At 36.1% G+C, this 26,743-nt stretch overlaps 1 long non-coding RNA gene across 1 annotated transcript in view; it reads right to left on the bottom strand.

The window, feature by feature from the left end:
* The window catches only part of LOC132659992 (uncharacterized), a 335,818-nt gene that overhangs the window by 172,049 nt on the left and 137,026 nt on the right, over positions 1-26,743 (bottom strand). The window contains exon 2 of the long non-coding RNA XR_009601119.1: positions 4,305-4,510. This is a non-coding gene — a long non-coding RNA (uncharacterized LOC132659992). The remainder of the gene's footprint in view (positions 1-4,304; positions 4,511-26,743) is intronic.

The raw sequence follows: 26,743 nt of genomic DNA, 5'->3' as shown, positions 1-26,743 counted from the left end.
ATTGTGGGATCCTCCATTTATAACACAAAGCAGAGTAGTATTTTTATACTTAAATATAAAAAAGAAATTGTATACATGGGTGTGCAGATAAATGTCTGTTTTCTCTTTAGGGAGAAAAAGCCATTCTGGTTACAGGGAACCCAAATTTGAGACAAGTAGTCTGCTTAGAAATTAAGGATCTCCTTTTGAGTTTGGTTGGGGATGGGGAAGGCTATGCTGGAAAAGTTGGCTGTTTGGGGCTGTTATTACCTCACTACCACTTCAGGGTTTCTCTCTGCCCTGCTTTCCCTTCTGGGGAAGCTGACATTGGTTAATTAATAGGTGGAAGCCCAAGATAGCAGTAGCCATCCACTGAACCCCAGGTTTAAAAGACATACATGTACTTGCACACACAGGGTTTGGAAATATGAGTTGGTTGGTCAACTTGAGTATGTTACTGACAAGGGGGTATTGGGGTTATTTTCCAGTGGGACTATCATGTCATTAAAGCAGGCCTTTTGATATATATATATATATAAAAGCAAAACAGAATTTAGATTTTAATCATATTTGTAGGGTTTTTAAGTCTTTGTTTCACAGAATTGCTTGTTTGCTTCAGCTCTCTCCTCCCCATCTCTGCTCTGGAGGAGATGGGACAAGTCTGGAGTCTAAACAGTTATAATTTTGTATCTTTTTTGTATAAATTTGTATCTGTTATCTAAATGTGAAATGTTCCCTTCTTTTGGTAAGATTCCTGAGGAGTTATTTTTTTTCTTTTATAATAAAAATAAAGCCCACCTTTGTTCTTACCAAAAAAAAAAAAAAAAAGGAAAAATAATGAATGAATAGAAAAGTGAGTGGTCACTTAGAAAAGTATGCAAATGAGATGTAAAGAAGCTAAACTGATCAGCCTCTGCCCTCAATGAAAGAAGAAGAGCTCTGGAGAACTTTGGAGAGCTATGGACCTAATCAGAGGGGTGCTTTTTGGCTTTCTGCAGATGTGGATGAACTAACCTGATTCCATGATACAAAGAAAAGTCTGATTACTAATTTCTAGAACTTTCTTGAAACATTCAGTCAAGTCCATCACTAAAAATATCTCCAAGTATAGATTGATACATTTGATTAACTGTATTGTATATAAACCTTCTATAATTTCGACTAGTCCATTGACTTTGTAAGAAAATCATCTCTGGTTGTGCTGATAACACTTTGTGTCTAGAATCCAAGTCTGAGATACACCATCCTTTAAGCATTCAAGGACTTCCTGGAAGAATAATTTGCATCCTTCCCTTGAGCATTAATTGGAGAAGGAAATGGCAACCCACTCTAATATTCTTGCCTGGAAAATTCCATGGATAGAGGCGCCTGGTGGGAGACAGTCCATGGGGTAGCAAAGAGTCAGACACAACTTAGTGACAGACCATGCTCTTAAGCACTAATACCAGCTATACCCAAACTGGATGGAATATTTTATTTTGCATTTTGCACTTCTGGGCTTATTATCTAAGTAGATAAATAACTATACCGCACACAAAATGCATCAAAATGTATATTCATTATAAAGCTTAGGGCTATATTTATTATTTTTAAGAACTTAATCTGTTTATTTTTTACAGCTTAAATCTTCTGGAGTGCAATAGTAACTAAGAAAGAGTTTCCACACTTTCTTTTCTTTAAATATGCCTTAAATCAAAAATTGATGTCAAGTTAATAGATTAGTTTATTTGAGATATTCTAAATTTCTAATAGAACAAGTTAAATTGACTCACATTTAAATTAGCCAAGTCTTAAATTTGAAATTAGATGGTTGGCCCCATATGCACATGTATCCTTTGGAAAACTTTAGGACAAGAAAAACTGCATTAAGGAAACTTCAGAGAAAGAGCTATCTTAGTTGCTCAACCATCAGGAACTGCTCCCATGTGCATAAGATGCCTTTCCGTTTTTAGAGGGAATCAGCACTTGGAATTACAGAAATCATTGTCTTGAATAGATTCTTTTTGCTTTCCCACACAAGGGCATGTTTTTTTTATTTTTTAAATTTCTTTATTTTTCATTGAAGGATAATTGCTTTACAGAATTTTGCTGTTTTCTGGGCATGCTTTTAATTTATCCACCTTAAATGACATTCACAACTTTTCTGGACCATCAAGACAAACTATTTAGTCCATCAAGACAAACTATTTAACAGCCCATGAGATTTAATAGTATGTTTCAAATATACTCTTAAAGAGATACTTTTAACTCCATCCAATAGAAAACCAAGATATACTTTAGCCTGAAATGTGGTTTCCTTTCTGATATACAGAACAACATCTCTTTTAAAAAATTGTTGTGTAAACTAGGAGTTTCATTTACTTGTCTCATACTTAACCCAATTTGCTCTTAAGAACGTCTCCTGACTGACACTCTCACAAAATAAGTGTGTTTGCCCCTGAAGAAACTAAGCTGCTCATAAATGGTTAATTTTTCAAAAGACATTTGAGAATTCAGAAGATGTGGCTTAACATCAATATCTGGATGAAGATTGTGGGTATTTTCATTTGAGATTGAGTAATTTTATTATTATTTCTAACAAGTTAAAAAAAAAAAAAGACAAGTGTGATTTATTTAAAAAGTCACATAAGCTACCCGAACTATATCTGACTCATGGCCAAGTAGACAGGAAATTGCTGGTGTTGACATAATGCCAAAGAAAGGTGGTGGGGGACTGGTATATAAACAGCATTTTCATTTCCAAATGTCATCCAGAAGTTGATCATTCTGGATATTATGCAAAATTCCACTCAATATTCTCATATGAAGTTTCCTTCCATACTATTTTAGGATCATCCAAAGAACCTAGATGATGAGTAAGCAGTGTGTATCTTTTACAAATCTCACTTTTAACATTTCAACACACATTTTCAGAATCGATCAGTGTCCCACACTCCCTACCTCACTCCAATAAACTTGAGATGATTATTCTGATGTTCTAGCAATCATACCACCAAGTCAAAGGACAGATACATATCACAGAGAGTATTTCCAATTAATATTATGCTGATACACTTCCTTACTTTGTAGAGATATTTCATTCTCAAAAATCCTACAAATAGGCCATATGTCTATGGCATGGTGATGACTAGTGTAAAAGTGTCTACGTGAGTCAGACACGTCTTCTGATGTTTCCTGCAGACTTTAGACAGATCACAATCTGCTAACTCTTCAATGATATTTTCAAAATCAGTACAAAGTACAAAGAGGCTACACATGTCTTTTCTCACTTGAAGGTGATTTGAGCTCATTTCTCTGTCTATCAGGCTCTCCTTGGCACTCCAGTTCCTTTGGGTTTGTTTGGTTAATTGGTTGGTTTGGGTTTTGTTTCCCTGCCCTCTCTGTCTCCACCACCCATTCTTAAGAAAAAAAAAAAAAAACAAAAAAAAAACAATGAACATACAGAGCTGGAGGTGGGAAAATCGCATTTTCCACCAAGTTAACGAGTCCTGAGACAACAGCTATATTGAGGGAGTAAGAGAATTATAAATTCTGACATTCCATCTCAAGCTCCCATTTAAAGGAATGCAACAGCATTTATAATATTTTCACTCAATATCCTTCAGCTTGCTCAATCTCCTTAAAAAGCTTTGAAATAAGTTCCTGACATCTTTCAAGCAGTTTCTCTTACAACAGATCCTGCTAGATTTCACAGCAAAATAAAGCCTAAATGTAATAAGTTGAATATTATATTTTTCTAGCCCATGTAAGTTTCAAATATTTTTTAATGAAGAAGAAAAAAATATGTATATGAAAGAGACAACAAGCAAAAGTAATCCAAATACATCCCTGAGAATGGCTATGGCAGCAGTAGATTGTACGAGGCAGGGGAGTGTTGTCCTAATTCATGCTATATTGTCAGTAACACAGATGTCACTGCTTTTGGTTCTCTATAACTCTGTTAAGAAAGTTATTTTCAAACACTCTAGCTTAATGGACAGTAAGCAAAATTTGCAGCCATCAACCGCCTCACTGTCTGAAAATGGATGACAGCAGTATCAGAGCCACCCGAGGGCAAAGTGACTCCGTTGGATTCCAGGACAGAGGCATAAGTGTTTATTTTTCAAGCAGCAAGTGCCCTCATGGATTTGGTTCCTACGCTCAGGAAGCAGATGTTACACTTCCTGTGTTCCTACTAGTCACCAACCCTTCTCTTCCAGGGGACTGTCACACACTGGGAGGGGTTGCCCAGCTGCTCCGGAGCCCTGGCCACTCCAGGGTAAGCAGAGCAGTCTGGCTGCAGTCCACTTGGCTGTTCTAGTTTATCAAATCAAACCTCCTCTTACCTCGACTTCCTTGCTCTTCTCTTTGTTTCTTCCCATGGAACTTCTCCCATTGCCGGCCATCTCCCGGGCAGGGATTACGGAAATCTGGTGGAGGGGCATACTGGCAGGGCTGCAGGTGGCCAGTCCCTGATTGGATCCCTTATCTCTTCACTCACCCTGAGGAGCCCACCTGCACAGTTCATATCCTGGCTTTGCCAAGCTCAGTTCTAAACAAAAAGGGGAAAAATAGTGTTTGAGAAACTGTGCAGCAGAAGCCAGGATCTCTGGCCAAAAGGTCAAACATACTGAAAGGGAATCAAAAAAGAAATGCAAGAGTAAATAGTACAAAAAAAAAAAAAAAGAGTAAATAGTACAAGAGACTGTTGCATCTCAAAAGGACGATTTACTGTACCGTTTTGTCACTGGAGCACTCCCTCTCCCCTAGAGGCATTATAGGAGACAATTCAATTTCTACGGTACCTAATAAATGTCACAAAAACCAAGGAAACCTAGGTCTCGCAGGCCCTTATTAGCAACCACATTTGCAGCCACTGCAGCCTCTGCTTTTATTTTTTTCCTGATTCCCCAGGAGTCCACTAAGCGCCCAGAGACACTGCATCCTGCTGACTAGGTAAATAAGCAGAAAGCTGAAGAGCTTAGTGTCCTATTTGGAGCCAAATCTCTTCCTTGAGAAGAATGGCTAGCTGGCTGTGTCATTAATGCATCTGTAATAATCTGCTTAGGTCAAAGGATCTACCTTAAAGTGAAGAGCATCCAATGAGGTGTTAAAAAATAAGAGACAGAGACTGGGAACAAGTGCAAATGTCTTTCTTCAGTTGGTTATTAAAGAGAGCTGCCTGCTGCCTGCACCTTTCTCAGTAAGATATCAGCAACAGGAGTCAGAGGTATTGTTATTCCGAGTCAGAGGTATTGTTACTCCGAGAGTTGGAGCCACACAGCACTCATTTCTGCTTTACTGCAACTCCTGTGCTTCTGACTCTACTAAGGTCTTTATTGTCCCCTTTATAGATATGCAGTTTGGAGCAAATAAATGGCTAATCTAAATCTCTGCTCTTCCAAGAATAAATAAATAAATAAATAAATAAATATCCCCGTGGAGTGAGTTATTAAAATATATTAACGTTTAAAAGATCCCTTTTCTCCTGTTATCGTGTCTTCTTTGCTAGGGTATTTGGTATTCTGTTTTTAAAATGACAGACTCTTTTTCTTATTGTAATACATGTACTTTATATTTTCTAGACATTGTGACTAAATCAAATCTTGTGCTATCTTTTATGTTTTTTTCACATAAGTGAAGCAAAGATCAGGAAATTAGCTTTTATATGTCTTCAGACACTGTTTTTGAGTTCAGATTTGTCCCTAATCACATAGGAGTTATTCAAAGTAGTTTCTAGCTGCAATTCATCTCTAGCTTTCTATTCACAACAATAATGACATTTCCATATGACATTCCAATTTGTTTAAACTCTGGCAAAGGTAAAAAAGTGGAAAAGGTAGTACTGGTATTGGCAATTAAAAAGCTAAAGATCATCGAAGATTGCTAAAAATCTTTCATTAAAATACTTACTGAAGTGAATACTTTGATGTACTTGTGAGCATAGCCTAAGTTTTCAATCTAAATTTGCCACCTCACATGAACTCTCACAGGTGGCTCTATGACCATGAGGCTCACCTTGGGGTGCTTCATAACACATAGATGGATCTATGAGACTCACTTTACCACAGACTGAGGTTCAGCAGGCTGGCAGGGAAAATGTGAGGTGGACATTTCTTTAACAGATCACTGATTTATGTCTGAGAGTGTTTCTTGAGGTATGCCTGTTTTCATCGCAGCACTGTTTATAATAGCCAGGACATGGAAACAACCTAGATGTCCATCAGCAGATGAATGGATAAGCAAGCTGTGGTACATATACACAATGGAGTATTACTCAGCCGTTAAAAAGAATTCATTTGAATCAGTTCTGATGAGATGGATGAAACTGGAGCCGATTATACAGAGTGAAGTAAGCCAGAAAGAAAAACACCAATACAGTATACTAACACATATATATGGAATTTAGGAAGATGGCAATGACGACCCTGTATGCAAGACAGGGAAAGAGACACAGATGTGTATAACGGACTTTTGGTCTCAGAGGGAGAGGGAGAGGGTGGGATGATTTGGGAGAATGCCATTCTAACATGTATACTATCATGTGAATTGAATCGCCAGTCTATGTCTGACGCAGGATGCAGCATGCTTGGGGCTGGTGCATGGGGATGACCCAGAAAGATGTTATGGGGAGGGAGGTGGGAGGGGGGTTCATGTTTGGGAATGCATGTAAGAATTAAAGATTTTAAAATTTAAAAAATAAAAAAAAGTAACTTAAAAAAAAAAAAAAAAAACAGATCACTGATGATTCTAACATAAATCAATTTTGAAAATTCCCACAGATAGCAATAAAATAACCTTAGAACAATAGGCTGTTTAAAGTTTACCTAGTGACAAGTGTCTTGCTTTAAAATAGTAAAATAAATTAAAGAAATAAGTTAGGTAGGCCTAAACCTAGTATTTATTCCTCATCATTCTGAGTTTACAAAGTACATCTGGAAAACTTTAATGAAGGAGCTTAAAAGCCAAACTCTTCCAAAACTGTTCTATCCAAAGTTAAGTAGATAATGCTTAAACATTTCTATAGCTCTGGGATCACAGATGACATCTGTGACCTGTAATTATGAGGTGGGTGTTTTCTTGCTTTAAAAATAACTGTTAATCCCTCTATCTAAAAGGATTGTCTTAATTAAGGGAAGGATGGGAATAGAAATCTGTAAATTTAATCCTGTGTGGCAAATACTAAAATGCAAATTATGAATCTGTTTAAAAAAGTAATATTGTCTGTGTTTCCATCCATGAAAATTTCCACAAAAAGCTAAGGCAGCTTTCCAGATAATTTAGACTTAGATACTTTTGCTTAAAATATTCATTGAAGTTACAGAAAGGAGATTTTTTAGCTTGAAGTAACTAAATGGCTTTCATAATCCTTTACTTCTTTATGCATGTTTGGTTATCCTTTGTTTACTCTGAAGTCTTTTTCTTTAATATTAGATTTTAATTTCAAGCTAATTTGATTTATGTGGTTGAGCTATTTCAATTAGTTTCCTTTTGCCTTAAAACTTAAATATAAATCTGGAAAATATTTTCTTTGTCAAATATTTTACACACTAAAAAGACCAGTTGCAATTTAATAATCATGGTTTATTATGTCTTTTCAACTAAATACTTCATAAATTACAAGAATAATTGCTAACCAGGGTGTTTAATAAATACTTACCTAGTACTGTATTAGATACTGGCACACACTGAGCTTTTAAATTTTTTAAATCAGGGGAAAAATGCTTTCAACACTCTGTGGGTTCTAATACTGCACAGCCTTGGAACACTGGATCCTACACCAGTCAATATCAAGGATGCACTTATCTAACACTTTTCCTTAAGCAGCTCTCAAAGTGCTCTGCTAGCTAGAAGCATGGAGTCTTGCTGGGACGGCTCTTTATACAACAATCCAAAGCTGAAAGAAAGGTAATGGAATGCAGTTCTCCTGTGGGAGCACAATCTATTTTGCTCAGTAATTAAACCCTATGGAATAAACAAGAAGCAAAGCATTCAACAGCGGAGCATGACCAGACACAGGCCCCCATATCAGAGACGAGTCCTGGATGTCAGAATCACTTAGCTAATTTGTGTCTACGTGCACCAGCAATCATAAGACATGATCCAGAATTCCAAACTTGTTTTTGTCGATACTATTGACTACAATTATTGCTGAAACCATCTTGGATCCACTTGAATATTATTTCACACACATGACTGAACTGTATTTGTTTCGCTGCCATCTTTTGGCTTCCAACCTCTGGCTCTGAAAACAGTATCCCAGTTACTACATCTGGCTAATAACTTTGAGATTTGCAGGTGGTAATTCTAATGCTGGAACCTCAGCCTTCCCCAAAAGATTCTGATTTGGTGCTTCTCCTTGGTCTCGAAGGCCTCAGTGGTCTCTATTTTAAAAAGAAAACAAAATGAAATGCATATCTAATCCACTACTATAAGACCTACCTTAGCCTTTGCCAGCTTCAGAAACTAAAATGAGCTCTAAAGGGTTTATTAATTTGACTGTAATTAAGTAAGAAAAGAAACACAGTATCAGGCAAAGACAAGGAACCAAGTAAACATTTGCTTATGCTTTACTGGGGAGACTGATAATTCAATTTAACAATAATTTATTGAGCCTCTTCTGTGTTTCCTGAACCATGCTAGGAATTAAGAGGCAAGAGCCAATATATAAAATTATGTGGGACAGTGTCAGTAGTCAAGCAGTTTGCTGTGTCATTAGGAGGATGTGACTCCCACAGCTAAGTCAGGATGAAAAAATACCTGGTATAATACTATCAATATTTAAGACATAAATAGAATATTGAATGTAATGGTCAAAGAAGGCTCCAGCACCAGGAACCATTATAGGTTTAGATAGTTCATCTTAAAGAAGAATTGAGGTCCAGGTTGGGGCTTAGTACAGACAAGATGAGAGCTTCCCTGGTGGCTCAAATGGTAAAGAATCTGCCTGCAAAGCAGGAGACCTGGGTTTAATACTCAGATCATGAATATCCCCTGGACAAGGGAATGGCTACCCACTCCAGTGTTCTTGCCTAGAGAATCCCATGGACAAGAAGGAACTTGGCAGGTTACTCCCATGGGATCACAGAGTCACACACAACTGATTTTTACTTTCAGACAAAACTGACTTTCACTTTCACTTTTCATTTTTTTCACAGATGACAGAGTCATTTCAGAGCATAGAGATAAGGGTGAAGTTGGTGTGTACCTTAAGACACTAGTTTAAAAGCCACAGAAAATTTGTTTAAAGTTATCAAGTTGCTTAAGCCATGTGTGGCCATTCAAATGTGACACATTGAAACTTAGGAGGAAAAAACTAGCAAGGGCCTTGAAAAAATAAAAGCAAAAAGAAAGTTGATGCAAAGCAGTATCACAGTTATAGGGCTTCCGAGATAGCTCAGAAGTAAAGAATCTGCCTGCAGTGCAAGAGACCTGAGTTTGATCCATGGGTTGGAAACATACCCTGGAGAAGGGAATGGCAACCCAACTCCAGTACTCTTGCCTGAAGAATTCCATGGACAGAGGAACCTGGCAGGCTATAGTCAACAGGGGTCACAAAGAGTTGAACATGACGGAGTGACTAACACACACATCAAAGTTATAAATACATTGATAGAGATCAGAAAGCAATAAAGATAAGAATTTTAAGAGAATCCTGAAAATGGAAATGAAGCATTCAGAGTGGGGAAAGGATATTGCTTAGCACATCCTTGCTGAAAAGGAGGAAACCTGGATGGCACTGGAGGGCCACTGCCTCAGGCCATCAAGAAGAATAAATGAGTAATTTTCACCATACAAAAACCTTATGATAGATGATTTAAAAAAGGAAAAGAAAGAGACTTGGATTGAAAGGCTATTTTTCCTGGGGAAATGTTGAACCACATATTTATGTAGAGTTATGTAAGGTTATGGAAAATCTTAAACAAGCAAAATAAGATTGATGGGAATTATGTGAGGGAGAAAAATAAAGCAGAAAAATACTAAAAAGTTCTTGTTCTAGGTTTATAAGAATGTGCAATGTAATAAAACATTTCTAAAATGGTCTGTTTTTTCTGTTTTGTCTGATGGTTAGAATTCACTTTGTGATTATATATGGTATATACAAGCATCTTTTGCAATTAGAAAAACATTAATTTAATGCAGACATTCTGCCCCTGCAGAATTCTCAGAAGCAACTAGACAATCAGCTTGCAAAACTCAAGACAGAAGGATGGCTCAGATAAATCCTGAAGGTACTTGATTTTATTCTCTATAAAGTATAGCTCCTAATTTTTGATACCTCTATTTTCTGAAGTTGAAACAGATTACAGTGCAGCTAAGGAATTCATTTCAGTCTTTTGAAGCATCAATAGCAATCCTCACAACCCCATAAAATGTGTGATAATTACAACAGGCACTGTTGGATTAGTTTGGATTTTTCTGTTCAGTTCAGTCACCCAGTCATGTCCAACTCATTGTGATCCCATGTAGCACACCGGGCCTCTCTGTCCATCACCAACTCCTGGAATTTACCCAAACTCATTGCCATCCACCATCTCATCCTCTGTTGTCCCCTTCTCCTCCTGCCTTCAGTCTTTCCCAGCATCAAGGTCTTTTCAAATGAGTCAGTTCTTCACATCAGGTAGTCAAAGTATTGGAGTTTCAGCTTCAACATCAGTCCTTCCAATGAATATTCAGGACTGATTTCCTTTAGGATAGACTGGTTGGATCTCCTTGTGTCCAACGGACTCTCAGATGTCTCCTCCAACTTCGGCACTCAGCTTTCTTTATAGTCCAGCTTTCACATCCATACATGACCACTGGAAAAGACATAGCCATGACTAGACAGACCTTTGTTGGCAAAGTAATGTCTATGCTTTTGAAAATGCTATCTAGGTTGGTCATAGATTTTCTTCCAAGGAGTAAGCATCCTTTAATTTCATGGCTGCAGTCATCATCTGCAGTGATTTTGAAGCCCCCCAAAATAAAGTCTGCCACTGTTTCTCTACCTATTTGCCACGAAGTGATGGGACCAGATGCCATGATCTTAGTTTTCTCAGTGTTGAGGTTTAAGCCAACTTTTCACTCTCCTCTTTCACTTTCATGAAGAAATTCTTTAGTTCTTCTTCACTTTCTACCATAAGGGTGGTGTCATCTGCATATCTGAGGTTATTGATCAGCAATCTTGATTTCAGCTTGTGTTTCCTCCAGCCCAGCGTTTCTCATGATGTACTCTGCACATAAGTTAAATAAGCAGGGTGACAATATACAGCCTTGAGGTACTCTTTTTCCTACCTGGAATCAGTCTGTTGTTCCATGTCCAGTTCAAATTGTTGCTTCCTGACCTGCATATAGGTTTCCCAAGAGGCAGATCAGGTGGTCTGGTATTCCCATCTCCTTCAGAACTTTCCACAGTTTATTGTGATCCATACAGTTAAAGGCTTTGCTATTGTTAATAAAGCAGAAATAAATATTTTTTCTGGAACTCTCTTGCTTTTCTGATGATCTAGTGGATGTTGGCCATTTGATCTCTGGATCCTCTGCCTTTTCTAAATATAGCTTGAACATCTGGAAGTTCACAGTTCATGTATTGTTGAAGCCTGGCTTGAAGAATTTTGAGCATTACTTTACTAGCGTGTGAGATGAGTGCCATTGTGTGGCAGTTTCAGCATTCTTTGGCATTGCCTTTCTTTGGGATTGGAATGAAAACTGACCTTTTCCAGTCCTGTGGCCACTGTTGAGTTTTCCAAATTTTCTGGCATCTTGAGTGCAGCACTTTCACAGCATCATCTTTCAGGATTTGAAATAGCTCAACTGGAATTCCATCACCTCCACTAGCTTTGTCCGTAGAGATGATTCCTAAGGCCCACTTGACTTCACATTCCAAGATGTCTGACTCTAGGGGAGTGATCACACCAGCGTGATTATCTGGGTCGTGATGATCTTTTTTGTACAGTTCTTCTGTGTATTCTTGCCACTTCTTCTTAATAACTTCTGCTTCTGTTATGTCCATACCATTTCTGTCCTTTATCGAGCCCATCTTTGCATGAAATATTCCCTTGGTATCTCTAATTTTCTTGAAGACATCTCTGCTGCTGCTGCTGCTAAGTTGCTTCAGTCATATTTGACTCTGTGTGACCCCTTAGGCATCAGCCCATCAGGCTTCCTTGTCCTTGGGATTCTCCAGGCAAGAACACTGGAGTCGGTTGCCATTTCCATCCCTAATGTATGAAAGTGGAGTTGTTCAGTTGTGTTTGACTCTTAGAGATGCCATGGAGTGAGCCTACCAGGCTCCTCTGCCCATGGGATTTTCCAGGCAAGAATACTGGAGTAGGGTACCATTGCCTTTTCCAGAAGAGATCTCTAGTCCTTCCCATTCTATTGTTTTCCTCTATTTCTTTGCACTGATAATTAAGGAAGGCTTTCTTATCTCTCCTTGCTATTCTTTGGAACTCTGCATTCAAATGGGTATATCTTTCCTTTACTCCTTTGGTTTTTTTGCTTCTCTTCTTTTCACAGCTATATGACAAAAGAATATCATCAGAAACAGCATCTTCTTTTTAGTTTCATAAGACTGATATTTGCTCCTTTATAAATTGCTAGGAAAGAAAAGGATCATTTTCTTCAATTATCTTAAAAAGTGATGTTAGAATTATTCAAAATTCTAAGGAATCTAAGCATATATTAATATTTACTTAGCCTTGTGGACATAGTTTAGGATTAATAGAAATGATTTTTTGATGCTGTATTTTTCTTTCTTGGCCAGATAAATTAAATGAAAATTTTGTTTAAAAACCAAGATTTATTTTTGCAGATAAAGTTAGATAGCCCGGCTCTCCTAGTACATATTAATACAAGTTAATCAACAAGTTCAGATTAATCAACAAGTTCATCTTTGCTAATGTCTTCTATAACTTTCAAAAAATTCATATATCAGTTGAACTAGGACCAAATGGGACAAAAATGAATCCTTAGGGCAAATATATATCATTTCTTCACATTTCAGAAAATGAAAGGTAGTCACCCTATGGATGTACCGGCATCTAGGAGGGAGCTGGATTCACTGTCGGTTTTCAAGCCACCTGTTGCTTCAGAACATTTTTGCACAGATCTCCAAGGAATGGAATAAGGATCATTTCACACCAGTGGTATTGCTCCATTGCACCGCCAGAGTCTCCACTGTCCCAGGAACATCAGCCTCCTTTGAGTCCATCACCGCAGCTCCTCTCAGACTTTCAATGGATTAAAGAAGGAAATAGAAGTTTCTCCTCACTCATGTCAAAACTCTGACTTAATGCATCAGAAAATTAAAGAGCAAATTTATGTGCTTCTTGTGTGGTTTCAAAATATTAAGCAAACAACAATTGGCCCTGACATTCCTAATCAAGTACACACACATACACACACACACGAACAAAAACACAAAACAAATAACATTTTAGACTCCTAAATAAACTTTAAGTCCAGATGTGTGTGTGTGTATATATATATATATGTTCAAATATTATTTGTTTGCAAGCCCTATCTTTATTCAGTGAAAGTTGAAAACAGAATGTAGAGTTAAGGCAGAATGTAGAGTTAAGGATCTCTTGATCCACAGAGACTCCTCCCCGTTTGCCATGATCTGGCACAATCTTATGAATATAAAGCTTAGATTTGTTATGAGTAAAGACAAGCTATGTAATAAATATTTATGAACATAATATATTTTTTCAATGTTAACTGTTCTGAGAAATATATTTTATGGTACAAAATGTGAATTACATGTATCACTTCTTTAGAAACCTCATTTTATTAAACACTGTATTTATTTATTTAATTTTAATTGGAGGATAACTACTTTACTGCTTACAATATTGTGATGGTTTTTGCCATACATCCACATGATACAGAGATGGATGCATATAGGCAGATGCCCGTGAAATTTGCAGCTTTGCTATTACAGCCAGAATGCTACCAAAAGCTTGGATCCAGCAGATGCTGTGCTATGATCCTGAGAAGAAATAGTCTCAGCTGATACCTTGATCTTGGACTTTAAGTTTCTAGAACTGTGAGACAATAAACTTTTACTGTTGAAGCCATTCAGTTTTTGATACTTTGTTATGGCAGCCCTAGGAAACTAATTGACTCCTACTGACAGATCCTTTGAATCTTGTTTTTTATTTACTTTTTTTACTATTTACCCTGTCCTAACAGTGTATAAGTAACACACTTTTGGAGTGTTACTAAAAATAACTGGCTATAATCTCATTTGAAAACCTATTTTAAGCGACCATAGAGTATACAAAACCATCCCTTAATCCTTTTGAGAATGAAATTGTTTATATTTTTAAACCAGCCTGTATCTTCCTTGCAGAATTTTAGAAATAAGTAAATGAAAGAAGAAATGAGCTACTTACTAATTGTGAGAAGGTAATATAGTGGTCTTAGAAGAAAAACAAATATTAAATTCACTAAATATTCTTTTTGCATATATTCTTATTTTAAAATTAATGTCATGCTCTGAATCATTTTTAGGAATAGATGAAAATGCTATGTCAGCATTTTAATTTACCACTACAAAAAGAATATCATGATTAGAAAATAAGGAAAAACTGAAACTTATTCGCCATTTGCTGCTTATATGTATTTTTGATGAATTAATAAAGTTTTGGTTAAACATGGTCTATTCTTTATTCAGACAGCTAAGATAGGTCTGCAGTCCATGGGGTCGCAAAGGGTCAGACATGACTGAGTGACTGAACTGAACTGAGTGAAGATAGGTCTGCTTTCTTTCTAGGAAAAAGGAAAGGAATCTTTGAAGGATAAATTCATATTTCTACATTTCAGTTCAGTTCAGTCGCTCAGTCATGTCCGACTCTTTGTGACCCCATGAATCGCAGCACGCCAGGCCTCCCTGTCCATCGCCAACTCCCAGAATTCACTCAGACTCACGTCCATCGAGTCAGTGGTGCCATCCAATCATCTCATCCTCTGTCGTCCCCTTCTCCTCCTGCTCCCAGTCCCTCCCAGCATCAGTCTTTTCCAATGAGTTAACTCTTCGCATGAGGTGGTCAAAGTACTGCAGTTTCAGCTTTAGCATCATTCCTTCCAAAGAACACCCAGAGCTGATCTCCTTTAGAATGGACTGATTGGATCTCCTTGCAGTCCAAGGAACTCTCAAGAGTCTTCTCCGAGAACACCACAGTTAAAAAACATCAATTCTTCGGCGCTCAGTCTTCTTCACAGTCCAAGTCTCACATCCATACATGACCACTGGAAAAACAATAGCCTTGACTAGACGGACCTTAGTGGGCAAAGTAATGTCTCTGCTTTTGAATATGCTATCTAGATTGGTCATAACTTTTCTTCCAAGGAGTAAGCGTCTTTTAATTTCATGGCGGCAATCACCATCTGCAGTGATTTTGGAGCCCAAAAATAATAACAAAAAGACTTAGTAAAAGCACTCAGATGTCATTGTTTTAAGTATACAATAGATTTTGTTCCTCATCAAATCTAGTGATTTTTCTCTTCAAACTAGACACACGTTCCGGTGAGTGGAAAATAACAGGTGTACAAAAATTAGAAAGCAATTCACTGAAACCTGAGCATCAGGAAAGCCATGCTACTAATATACCTGGGAAAACGGAAATGATATTCCAGGGGCCATCCAGGCTTCCATATCATGAAGTGTGTTCAACAGGAAAGCAGCCCGCGTGAGAGGCACAAGTCGGGAGCCTATGAGGCACGACAGGACGTGAGCTGCCAAAGGTCAGGCGGAGGCAGACACTCCGGGGTGGAGTCTTAGCCGAAGACTTGTGTCTTCTGGATCTTGAGATAGCATGTTCCTCAGGTAATGAGAGAGACCATCAACAACAGCCAAAACACCAGTGTTTTGGATAACAATGGGCCTCAAATTCTGGAGAAACCGCTAAGGATAGAAAGAAGAGACCAAGAATGATGCAGTGAGCGCCGTGGGCAGAAAAAAAGCAGCTTTAAAGTGGCCTGAGAATGAAGAGTCCACACCAGGGTCTGCTTGGTGTTTTTCCCTAATGTGAGGTGAGGGGGGCTTGAATGAGCTAGAGAAAAGCGTGGGAACGATGCTGAGTGGCTGAAATCAAGGGGCTTGGCCAAGGAGGTGTGTCCTGAAATAATCGAACACTTATTCCTTGCCTTGAACATAGTCTAGCAGGTAGAAGGAAGGTTTTGACAATCCGAGATCTGTGAAAGTCAAAACAGGCTACTTCCCCCACCCCTGTATTTTAGGAACAAACTTTATTTTTCGAATAAGGATGCACAACCACTTACTGGGATGATTAAGAAATAAATCAACAAATATTTTTAAAGAGTGAATTCAGTAACTTCTGAAATGTCTTTTAACTGGGGGTTCTATGCCATTAGATTCTGTGTTTGTCCTTTGTACCTAAGATTGTTCCTTGTTTAAAGTGGTAACATTCTAAAGTTATATATTTTAGTAAAGGAAAATTCAATGTGGGTAGGAAGAGTGTCTGTAGCTGTTGATGACTTACTGTTAAAACAAAAAGAGTTAAAAGAGAAAAGTGCAGGGGATGAGAGGTGTTAAATCTTAACACAGAAGATTTAAATCATCAGCTTGTGGCAACAGTGTAAGTTAGACCTGTCTAGTTATTGACTATGTATATGTTCCTTTCCTACAATTTAAAATGATTGACCAAAACACACACACACACACACACACACACACACACACACACACAGATTCTATCAATACAGGTAAAAGGTCTTAAAAAAAGGTAAAAATAACAGAACAGATTCCTAACATAGTTAACTTTGAAATACTGAAGATTTTTAAAAGTTATTACTGTAAAAAATTTATGAAGAAAAGACATTCAATAAAGATTAAATGGTGTAAAATGTATGAAATACTATAAAATATTGGAAAATGGGTTGTTGATTATTTAAAAGTATTCTGTAGTACTTTTTAAGAAGAATAAATCAAAAGCTTTATCAGATGGATATTATATCATTCTATGGGATGCTCTCTCCATCCATGATTCGATCTCCAAAATCTGATAAATTAGAGCACTACAATAATAATTCAAATGTTTTCTTTATTTTTAATAATATTAATAATCATCTAGATATTTTAACTTTCAAAGACAGTAAGATTCTTAAATAGCATTAATTATTACACCAGGAATTCTGGTGTAATAATGCATGTCGACTTCTTGGCATGTGGCCTGTTGTTGAGAAAACATTTAAATAAGTATTAACCACTCATACTTTATAAAGTTTATTTAATAAATGTTTTAACTACAACAATATACTAAAAAGAATAATGAAGACTAAATATATTAAAAAATATTTTGTAGGTTCCTTCAAACTCTACTTAAGAAAGGAATATTCAAACACAGTAAAAGCTAGTATTTTATATGCAAAGAGGATTATATCCATTTGTTGATTAAATATAAGTATGCATGCTTAATTGAATAGCACTAAAACTAAGAATTGTAAGAAAATAGTATATGTCTTGTACCCAATTGGTGGCTGACACAATGTAACTCTATGATCAGAGAGTTGCAGCAACTTGATTTGCTTCTTATAAATTTGGATTATTGTACTGCAGAAAATAACAATGATGACAACAGTAATTACTATTTGTTAAGCCATCTATTATCTGGTGATTAATGTATCAGGCTCTCTTACATATGTACGTTGCCTAACTTGGCTCTCACCCATAAGTTTTCTGGGCAGAATAATTGTCTCCAATTATCAGAGAAGAGGGGCTTCTCTCATAGCTCAGTCAGTAAAGAATCTACCTGCAATGCAGGAGACCCAGGTTCTATTCCTGGCTCAGAAAGATCCCCTGGAGCAGGAAATGGCCACCCACTCCAGTATTCTTGCCTGGAAAATTCCATGGATAGAGGAGCCTGGCAGGCTACAGTCTATGGGTTTCCAAGAATCAGACATGACTTAGCAACTAAAACACCACCAACAGCGAAGGGAACTAACTGAAAGGTGTATGATTTTCCAGATTCCCACATATATTCAATGACAAATTAAAGATTAACTATAACACTGCCAGACATGAAACACCTTTAAACAGCTTGTTAGTAGAGAGACTGACGGAGAAGGCAATGGCATCCCACTCCAGTACTCTTGCCTGGAAAATCCCATGGATGGAGCAGCCTGGAAGGGTGCAGTCCATGGGGTCGCTGAGAGTCAGACATGATTGAGTGACTTCACTTTCACTTTTCACTTTCATGCATTGGAGAAGGAAATGGCAACCCACTTCAGTGTTCTTGCCTGGAGAATCCCAGGGACAGGGGAGCCTGGTGGGCTGCTGTCTATGGGGTCGCACAGAGTCGGACATGACTGAAGCGACTTAGCAGCAGAGAGACTGACTGATGGACTGCAGAGCAACTATGGTATTGGTGGTGCAGATTCATCACGGTGCCCTGATTATGCCTTCCTCACAGTGCACATCACAAAGCCTCTTAATGGGTATTCTTAGAACTTTAGTAACAATGACACCCAGCTCAATGCATTCTATCATAACGTCTTTGCTTTCATTGTAGTGGGCAAAACAAATATACACAGCACAAGCTCCTATTCTGCTACATCGTTTCCTCAAGAATGTGGACCAAAAGCATTCTAAATAGATCAAAAATCTAGGAAATCAATTTTTAAAAGGTAGAATAAATGATTGAAACAGAGGATCTAACCTATTTCTATATGAAAGTCACTCAGTTGTCTCTGACTCTTTGCAAACTCATGACCTATACACTCCATGGAATTCTCCAGGCCAGAATACTGGAGTGGGTAGCCATTCCCTTCTCCAGGTAATCTTCCCAACCCAGAAATCGAACCAGGGTCCCCTGCATTGCTGGCAGATACCTACTTTTACACCAGATTATAAATCATTGAACTGAACATATAAGTGGTTGGCAAAACATTATTTCCTGAAAATTTTACAGATAGTAGTCACTCGGGATGTCAAATAATCAAAACTAGTACCTGAATTTTAGAAAATGAATTTTGTTTACTCTCACAAGAGCTCTGCAAACACACAATAATACTGAACAACTTTATCTAAACTGTATTTACTGACATGATTACTGAATTGGGTAGAATTTAATAATTATCTTCAGTCCCCCTGGAGACAACTGAGGAAGAAAGAACACTTGCATAGAATATTAAGAAGTACTTGTTCCCAGACACGCAGTAGAGAAATATTTATAATTGGTTTGAAAATCAAATGCAATCCAAACTATAATTCTATTATGAATTATACATAATTTTAATTTTGATATAATTTCATTCATAGAAGAATAGCTATCTAAGAAAATGTTTACTACCTGACATGAAACACCTTTAAAACAGCTTGTTAATAGAGAGCATTGATTGATGTTTATTTTATAAAATAAAACTGCATCAATATAATTAAGCAATACAAATATAGATTACTGTTTAAAACTTTAATATTAACTGGTGGCTTTTCATCATTACAAACAAGTCTGCAATTGCCCAAGAGTAATTTTTTCTAAAAATAGCTACAATCAGCATATGAATATGATTTGACAGAAGTAATGACTATTTAGTTCATATTAAAATTACCACATAAAGTTTCCATTTAAAACAGAGTTCAATGCATCTGGAATCATATTGTTCAATAATCTACTTTTTGTTTTAAAGAAGAAACTATGATATATTTTATTACTTAAATCACTTACAAATAAAGACAACCATTTGCTTTTACATGGAATCCATATGAGTTAAATGCTAGAAAAGCATTTAATAATTTCACTTGAGGGCACTACATAAAGAGTTACAAAGCATGTGGTTAGATTATACAACATGTGTGAAGCATAAGACAGATCATGATGTATTCAGGCACTCAAAAAGTTAAGTTACAAACACCTAGGAACAAAATAGAAAGTACAGAGTTCAGGCATATAAGAGGCAAGATAGATAGGAGGAAGAAGCAACATGAGGTTAAAAAAATGGTGGGAAGATTTCTTCCTCATTTGCTTTGGGATCCCTTTACGCACTGTATATAACTACATACAATTGTAAAGAAATATAAAACTGGGGAAATATATTACACAAATGTTTCCAGGCAATGGTCAACCAAATAGCACATATCAGTGATTTTTAAAAAAGTAAAACAACGAGAAGTTTCCTATGATTTTCTGGTTTTCTGCCTTAAAGCACATTCTGGATTCTGGTACAAAGAACAAAACCAGAACCTGGTTGCCTATCTTAATTGAGGAGATACAGATTAAGATGCAGGGAAATGAAGATGGCTAAAATTTGTGAAGAACTGGAAAGGACCTCAGGGAAAGAGCTCCAGAAAACTGTATAAGGTTCCCCTTGAGTGACACACTAGCACGCATGTTCATGAGATTACACTCTGCAAAGAAGGAATGAGAGAGGAGTACCTGAGTAATAGAAGCCAAGCAAATCCCAGAGGAGACATGGAGTTCAAGATCCAGCAAGTGAGAGAGGAGAGAATTTGTAGAATAATGAGATACTCAGCAGAGATCAGCAGACAAGCATATATGAGAGTAAATTCAACTATAGACATTCACAAACAAAGAGTAAAAGCCAGCCTTTATAAAACAAACTAAACCTCGTGTAAATGATCTGCAGGTTAAAACAACAGTAGTTCACTTCTAAAGGAAGACAGAAACATTTAGTTTCTCAACAATGGAATATCTGGCACTGAATAAACCATAATTAGACATAAAAAGATGCAGCAAAATGTAATTAATAGTCAAGATTAATGTCATTGATATAGGAAATCTAAAAAATATAGAAGTGATGGAGTTAGCAAACAGTCATTATAATAGATATTATACATTGGCTCAGAGGGAAACAAATGTAGGAAGAAAGAGATGAAAAACATTTTTTAAAAGCCAAGTGGAACTTATAACTTTAAGTAATATAATATCTGAAATGAAATTTTACTAAATAGATTGAAAACAAAATTAGACATTGCATTAAAAATAAGTAAACTTGACATAGCAAAAAAAAAATCTAAACTTTTCATAGAAAGAAAAAAAGACTGTGAATAATAGAAAAGGAGTAAAATATGGGAGAAAAATCAAGCAGTTTAACATTCATGCAAATGAAGGGTATGAAAGAAGAGAGAGAAGATGGGGCAGAAATTAATATTGAAAAACATAATCTTTTTTTTTTCTAAAATTTATGTTAATTAGATTCATAGATACAAGAAACTTATCAAATACCAAACTGAAGAAATCTAAAGAAAGTCAGATTCAAGTACACCAAATTCAAATTTATGAAAACTTTTAACTAAAAGAAAATCTTAAATAACATTGGAGAGAAAAATACCTGTTTAATATAAGGCAAGAAATATAAGAATCACATAAGAATCACAGCAACTTCTCTTTAGCTCATCTGGAAGGAAAAGAAACAAAACAAAACTTGTCAACTCAAATTAAATACCAATGAAAATATCCTTCAAAAATAAAGGGAAAATAGTTTTCACACAAATAATAACTGAGGAAATTTATGCTAGCAGTCCTATATTGCAAAAAATGTTAAGGAATTTTCTCAAGCAGAATAAAAATGACACCAGATGCAAAATTGTATCAACACAAAGGCATGGTGAGAGCCAGAAATAGTATACATGTAAGTAATTATAAAAGATACTGTCTCATTAAATTTTTAAAACTGATTATTTAAAATTCATTATTTAAAACTGCATTGTAGAGTTTCTTATCAATAAAAACAACTAACAGACAAAGGCTGTGAAGAGAAATGAGGAAGTGTATCGAGGTAAGGGTCTTACTTTTGTAAAACAGTATAATATAGGGAATATATATAAAATAGTATGAGGTAGATGACAATAGTTAAGGAAGAATACCTAAACCATGAAAATCATTATAAAAGTAAAATAAGGTAACATGGATCATAAGCCAAAGATAGAGACAATATTAAATTCTAAAGTATGTGTGCATTCTTAATCGCTTCAGTCATGTCTAAGAATACCGGACTGGGTTGCCATGACTTCCTGCATGGGTCTTCCAGACCCAGAAATCAAACCCAAGTCTCTTACTTTTCCTGCATTGGCAGGCGGTTTCTTTACCACTAGCACCAGGTGGGAAGCCCAAAACACTCAATCCTAAATAAGGCAATAAGGTAACAGGGAAGTTTGGCCTTGCAATACAAAATGAAGCAGGGCAAAGGCTTATAGCATTTTGCCAAGAGAACACACTGGTTATAGCAAACACCCTCTTCCAACAACACAAGAGATGACTCTACACATGGACATCATCAGATGATTAAAACTGAAATCAGATTGATTACATTCTTTGCAATCAAAGATAAAGAAGTCCTATATAGTCAGCAAAACAAAACAAAACAAAACAAAACAAAACAAAAAAAACCAGAAAAACAAAAACACCTTTAGCTGACTATGGCTCAGATCAGAAGCCCCTTATTGCAAAATTCAGGTTTAAATTTAAGAAAGTAAGGAAAACCACTAGGCCAGTCACATCTGACTTAAATCAAATCTCTTATGATTATAAAGTGGATATGGCAAATGAATTCAAGGGATTAGATCTGGTAGAGAGATTTATTGAAGAACTATGGATGGAGTTTTGTAATAGTATATAGGAGGCAGTGAACAAAATCATCCCAAGGAAAAATAAATGAAAGAAAACAAAGTTGTTGTCTGAGGAGGCCTTACAAATAGCTGAAAAAGGAGAAATTAAAGTCAAGGGAGAAAGGGAAAGATATACCCAACTGAATGCAGAATTCCAGAGAAAAACAAGGAGAGATAAGAAAGCCTTCTTAAGTGAACAATGCAAAAACATAGAAGAAAGCAATGGAATGGAAAGACTCTTCAAGGAAATCAGAGATACCAAGGAAAAATTTCATGCAAACATGGGCACAATAAACAACAGAAATGGCAAGGACCTAACAGAACCAGAAGAGATTAAGAAGAGGTGGCAAGAATACACAGAAAATCTATACAAAAAATGGTGATAATGACCTAGATAATCACAATGGTGCGGTCACTCACGTAAAGTCAGACATCCTGGAGAGTGAAGTCAAGTGGGACTTAGGAAGAATTACTATAAACAAAGCTAGTGGAAGTGATTGAATTCCAACTGAGCTATTTAAAACCCTAAAAAGATGATGCTGTTAAAGAGTTGCACTCACTATGCCAACAAATTTGGAAAACTCAGCTGTGAGAATAGGATAGAAAAATGTCAGTTTTCATTCCAATCCCAAAGAAAGGTAATGCCAAAAAAAAAAAAAAAAAGTTCGTAGTACTGTACAACTGTATTCATTTCACATGCTAACAAGGTAATGCTCAAAATTCTTCAAGCTAGGTTTCAACAGTGTGTGAACTGAGAACTTCCGGATGGACAAGCTGGATTTAGAAAAGGCAGAGAAACCAAAGACTAAATTGGCAACATATGCTGGATCATAGAAAAAGCAAGGGAAAAATAACCTCTATATCTGCTTCATTAACTATACTAAAGCCTTTGTGCATCACAATAAACTGTGGAAAATTCTTAGATGGGGATACCAGACAACCTTACCTGTCTCCTTAGAAACCTATATGTGGTTCAAGAAGCAATAGTTAGAACCAGACATGAAACAATGGACTGGTTCAAAATTGGAAGAGGAGTATGTCAAGGCTGTATATGGTTGCCCTGCTTATTTAACTTCTATGCAGAGTACATCATGTGAAATTTCAGGCTGGATAAATGACTAGATGGAATAAAGTTTGGCAGGAGAAATATCAACAACCTCAGATATGCAGATGATACCACTCAAATGATGTAATGTGAAGAGGAACTAAAGAGCCTCTTCATGACGGTGAAAGAGGAGAGTGAAAAAGCTGGCTTAACACTCAGCACTCAAAAAACTAAGATCATGGTATTTGGTCCCATCATTTCATGACAAATAGATGAGGAAATAGTGACATATTATTTTCTTGGGCTACAAAATCACTGTGGACAGTGATTGTCGCCACAAAATTATAAGACTTTTGCTCCTCAAAAGAAAAGCTATGACAAACCTAGACAGCATATTAAAAAGCAGAAAGACCACTTTGCCTAGTATTAAAACAAAGGTTTTTCCAGTAGTCATGTATGGATGTGAGAGTTGAACCATAAAGAAAGCTGAGTGTTGAAGAATTGATGCTTTTGAATTGTGATGCTGGGGAAGACTCTTGAGAGTCCCTTCGATAGCAAGGAAATCAAGCCAGTCAATCCTAAAGGAAATCAATCCTAAAATGTTCATTGGAAGGACTAATGCTGAAGCTGAAGCTCCAATACTTTGACCATCTGATGCGAAGAGCCAACTCATCAGATAAGACTCCAATGCTGGGAAAGACTGAGGGCAGGAGGAGAAAGGGGTGGCAGAGGATGAGATGGTTGGATGTTATCACTGACTCAATCGATATGAGTTTGAGCAAACTCCAGAGATAGTGAAAGACAGGGAAGCCTGGTGTGCTCTAGTCCTTGGGGTTGCAAAGAGTCAGACCGATAGTGTGACTGAAGAACAACAAAATGAGGCAAAAGAGAATAGGCAGCGGGGGAGAGCAAAAGCAGATGAGACAATAAAACATACAGCAGGATGAGAAACTGTAATCTGAAAGTATTGCTACATATTTTAAATATATTTGAACATTCCAATTAAGAGGTAGAGATTGTCAGACTATATAAATAGAGACCAAGCCTTATGTTCTCAACAAACAACACAAACTACAATGTAAAGAAACACATACAAATGAGAATTCAAAGAGAGCACTGTGATTAGTAATAAAGACATTTTATCACGTTAAAATGATTAATTCCTTAGCAAGATACCAAAAAATCACTTTTAAATAAGGTAAAAATTGCTAGAATTTCTGGAGAAGTAGACAAATTGACAAGTATAGTCTGTGATTTCAGTGCTCCTCTTTCTGTAACTGATAGTAGAAGAGGAAAAAATATATTCTAGAGCAACACTGTTAGCCAGCTCTACTTAAGAAGTGCAGAAAAAAACCTCTTTTCAAGTGTGCATAGAGCATTCATAAGAATTATGACAGATCCTGGGCAACAAAAATACTTGATACACTTGAAAGAGGAGAATAATCAAATATATGTTTTCTGATCACCATGAAATAAAATTAGAAATCAGTAGTAAGGAAATCTAGAAAATCTCCAAATAATTAGAAATCAACTGGCATACCTAAATAGAGTCCATGAGCCAGAGAAGAAATCTCAAGGGAAAAATTTTATTTTTATTTTTAAATTAATTTCTATTGAAATGTAGTTGCTTTACAATGTTGCATTAATTTCCACTGTGCAACAAAATGAATCAGTTATACATACACATACACATATATCCCCTCTGTTTTGGACTTATTTCCCATTTGGGTCACCACAATTCATTAAGTAGAGTTCCCTGTCAAGCACAATGCTTTAAAATGAGCAAATGAGGCTTATCCCAGGGAAGCCTGTTAGTTTAACAATAAATAATAACAATGCATAGCTCCATAGTAAAAACTAAACAAATAATGATGGTTGACTCAATTAATACAGAAAAAAGGATTTAATAAAAATCAATATCTGTTGATAAAATTTTAGAATACTAGGAAGAAAAGGGAAGCTACTCCCTCACGTTGATAAAGAATATTTCTGAAAAGGCAAACACATTACATAATGATAAACAGTCAAACAAGCAAACCGAGAGCTTTTCTCTCTGTGATCAGAAACAAGACCAGATGACTGTTCTCATAATTCATAGTCAATATTGTCTTTGTATTCATAAAACAGGATCAAGCAGACAAGCCTTAGGAATCTCACAAAAAGCAGTTAGAACTAAGCGAATTAAGACAAATTACAGAATTGACAGTCCACATACCAAAAATCAATTTTATTTGTATAGACTGACCACAAACAATGATAAAATGTAATTTTCAAATACCATTTACAATAGCATCTGAAAACAAGATTACTTAGGAATAAGTTAAAAGTGTGTGGAAGAACTATACTATGAAAGCTATATAACATTGCTGAGATAAAGACTTAAATAAATGGATATGTTCTATATTTAGAATATCAATATTCTATCAAATATAGCGATATATCCATGGTGAACTGATTTTTTTACAACATGTCAGGTAAATTCAGCAAAGAATTATATATCTTTTTAACAAATGATGTCATAATATCTACGCACATTTGGAAATAAAGTCATATTGATCCTTAACTCACACTTTAGATACTATTTCACCCAAATTAAACAAAGACCAAAATGTAAGGGCTAAATAAAATTTATGCTTCTCTAAAAGGAAGCATAGGAGAAAATTTTGAAATACTGTACTAGGCAAATATTTTTTGCTTGGAGAAAGCCTTGAATATAAAAGAAAAAGAGGTGATAAATTTCTTTCAAATAAACCACCGTGTTTGAAAGATGCTTATTAAATAAGTAAAAATGTAAGCTATGGAATGGGAGAAAATATGACATCATATAACTGTTTTCATATATTTTGTTATATATATATAATGTAATAAGATATTTTATATAAATAATGCATAATAATATATTATACATATTTTTCTCCCATTGCACAACTTACTTTTTCATTCATATTGAGAGGGTAACAGGCAGGAAGACCAGGGGTCTCCAAATTGAGGAAATAGCCTGCAAGTGTCAGACATTTTTATCTCTCTTAAGTGGCAAGAGGAAACAAACTAGCGATATTTTTTCCTTTATACAAATTTAAAAAGAGGTTTCTCTTAAAATTCTATGTTGCCATAATGACACCTGGTTTCACTTGAAGTTAACCATTGCCTTTTTCTTATGGAAATGTTTA

The sequence above is a fragment of the Ovis aries genome, chromosome 6 (assembly GCF_016772045.2).
Source record: "Ovis aries strain OAR_USU_Benz2616 breed Rambouillet chromosome 6, ARS-UI_Ramb_v3.0, whole genome shotgun sequence".
Taxonomy (NCBI): Eukaryota; Metazoa; Chordata; class Mammalia; order Artiodactyla; family Bovidae; genus Ovis; species Ovis aries.
The sequence above is the reverse complement of the archived record's forward strand: the minus strand, read 5'-3'. Positions and strand labels throughout refer to the sequence as shown.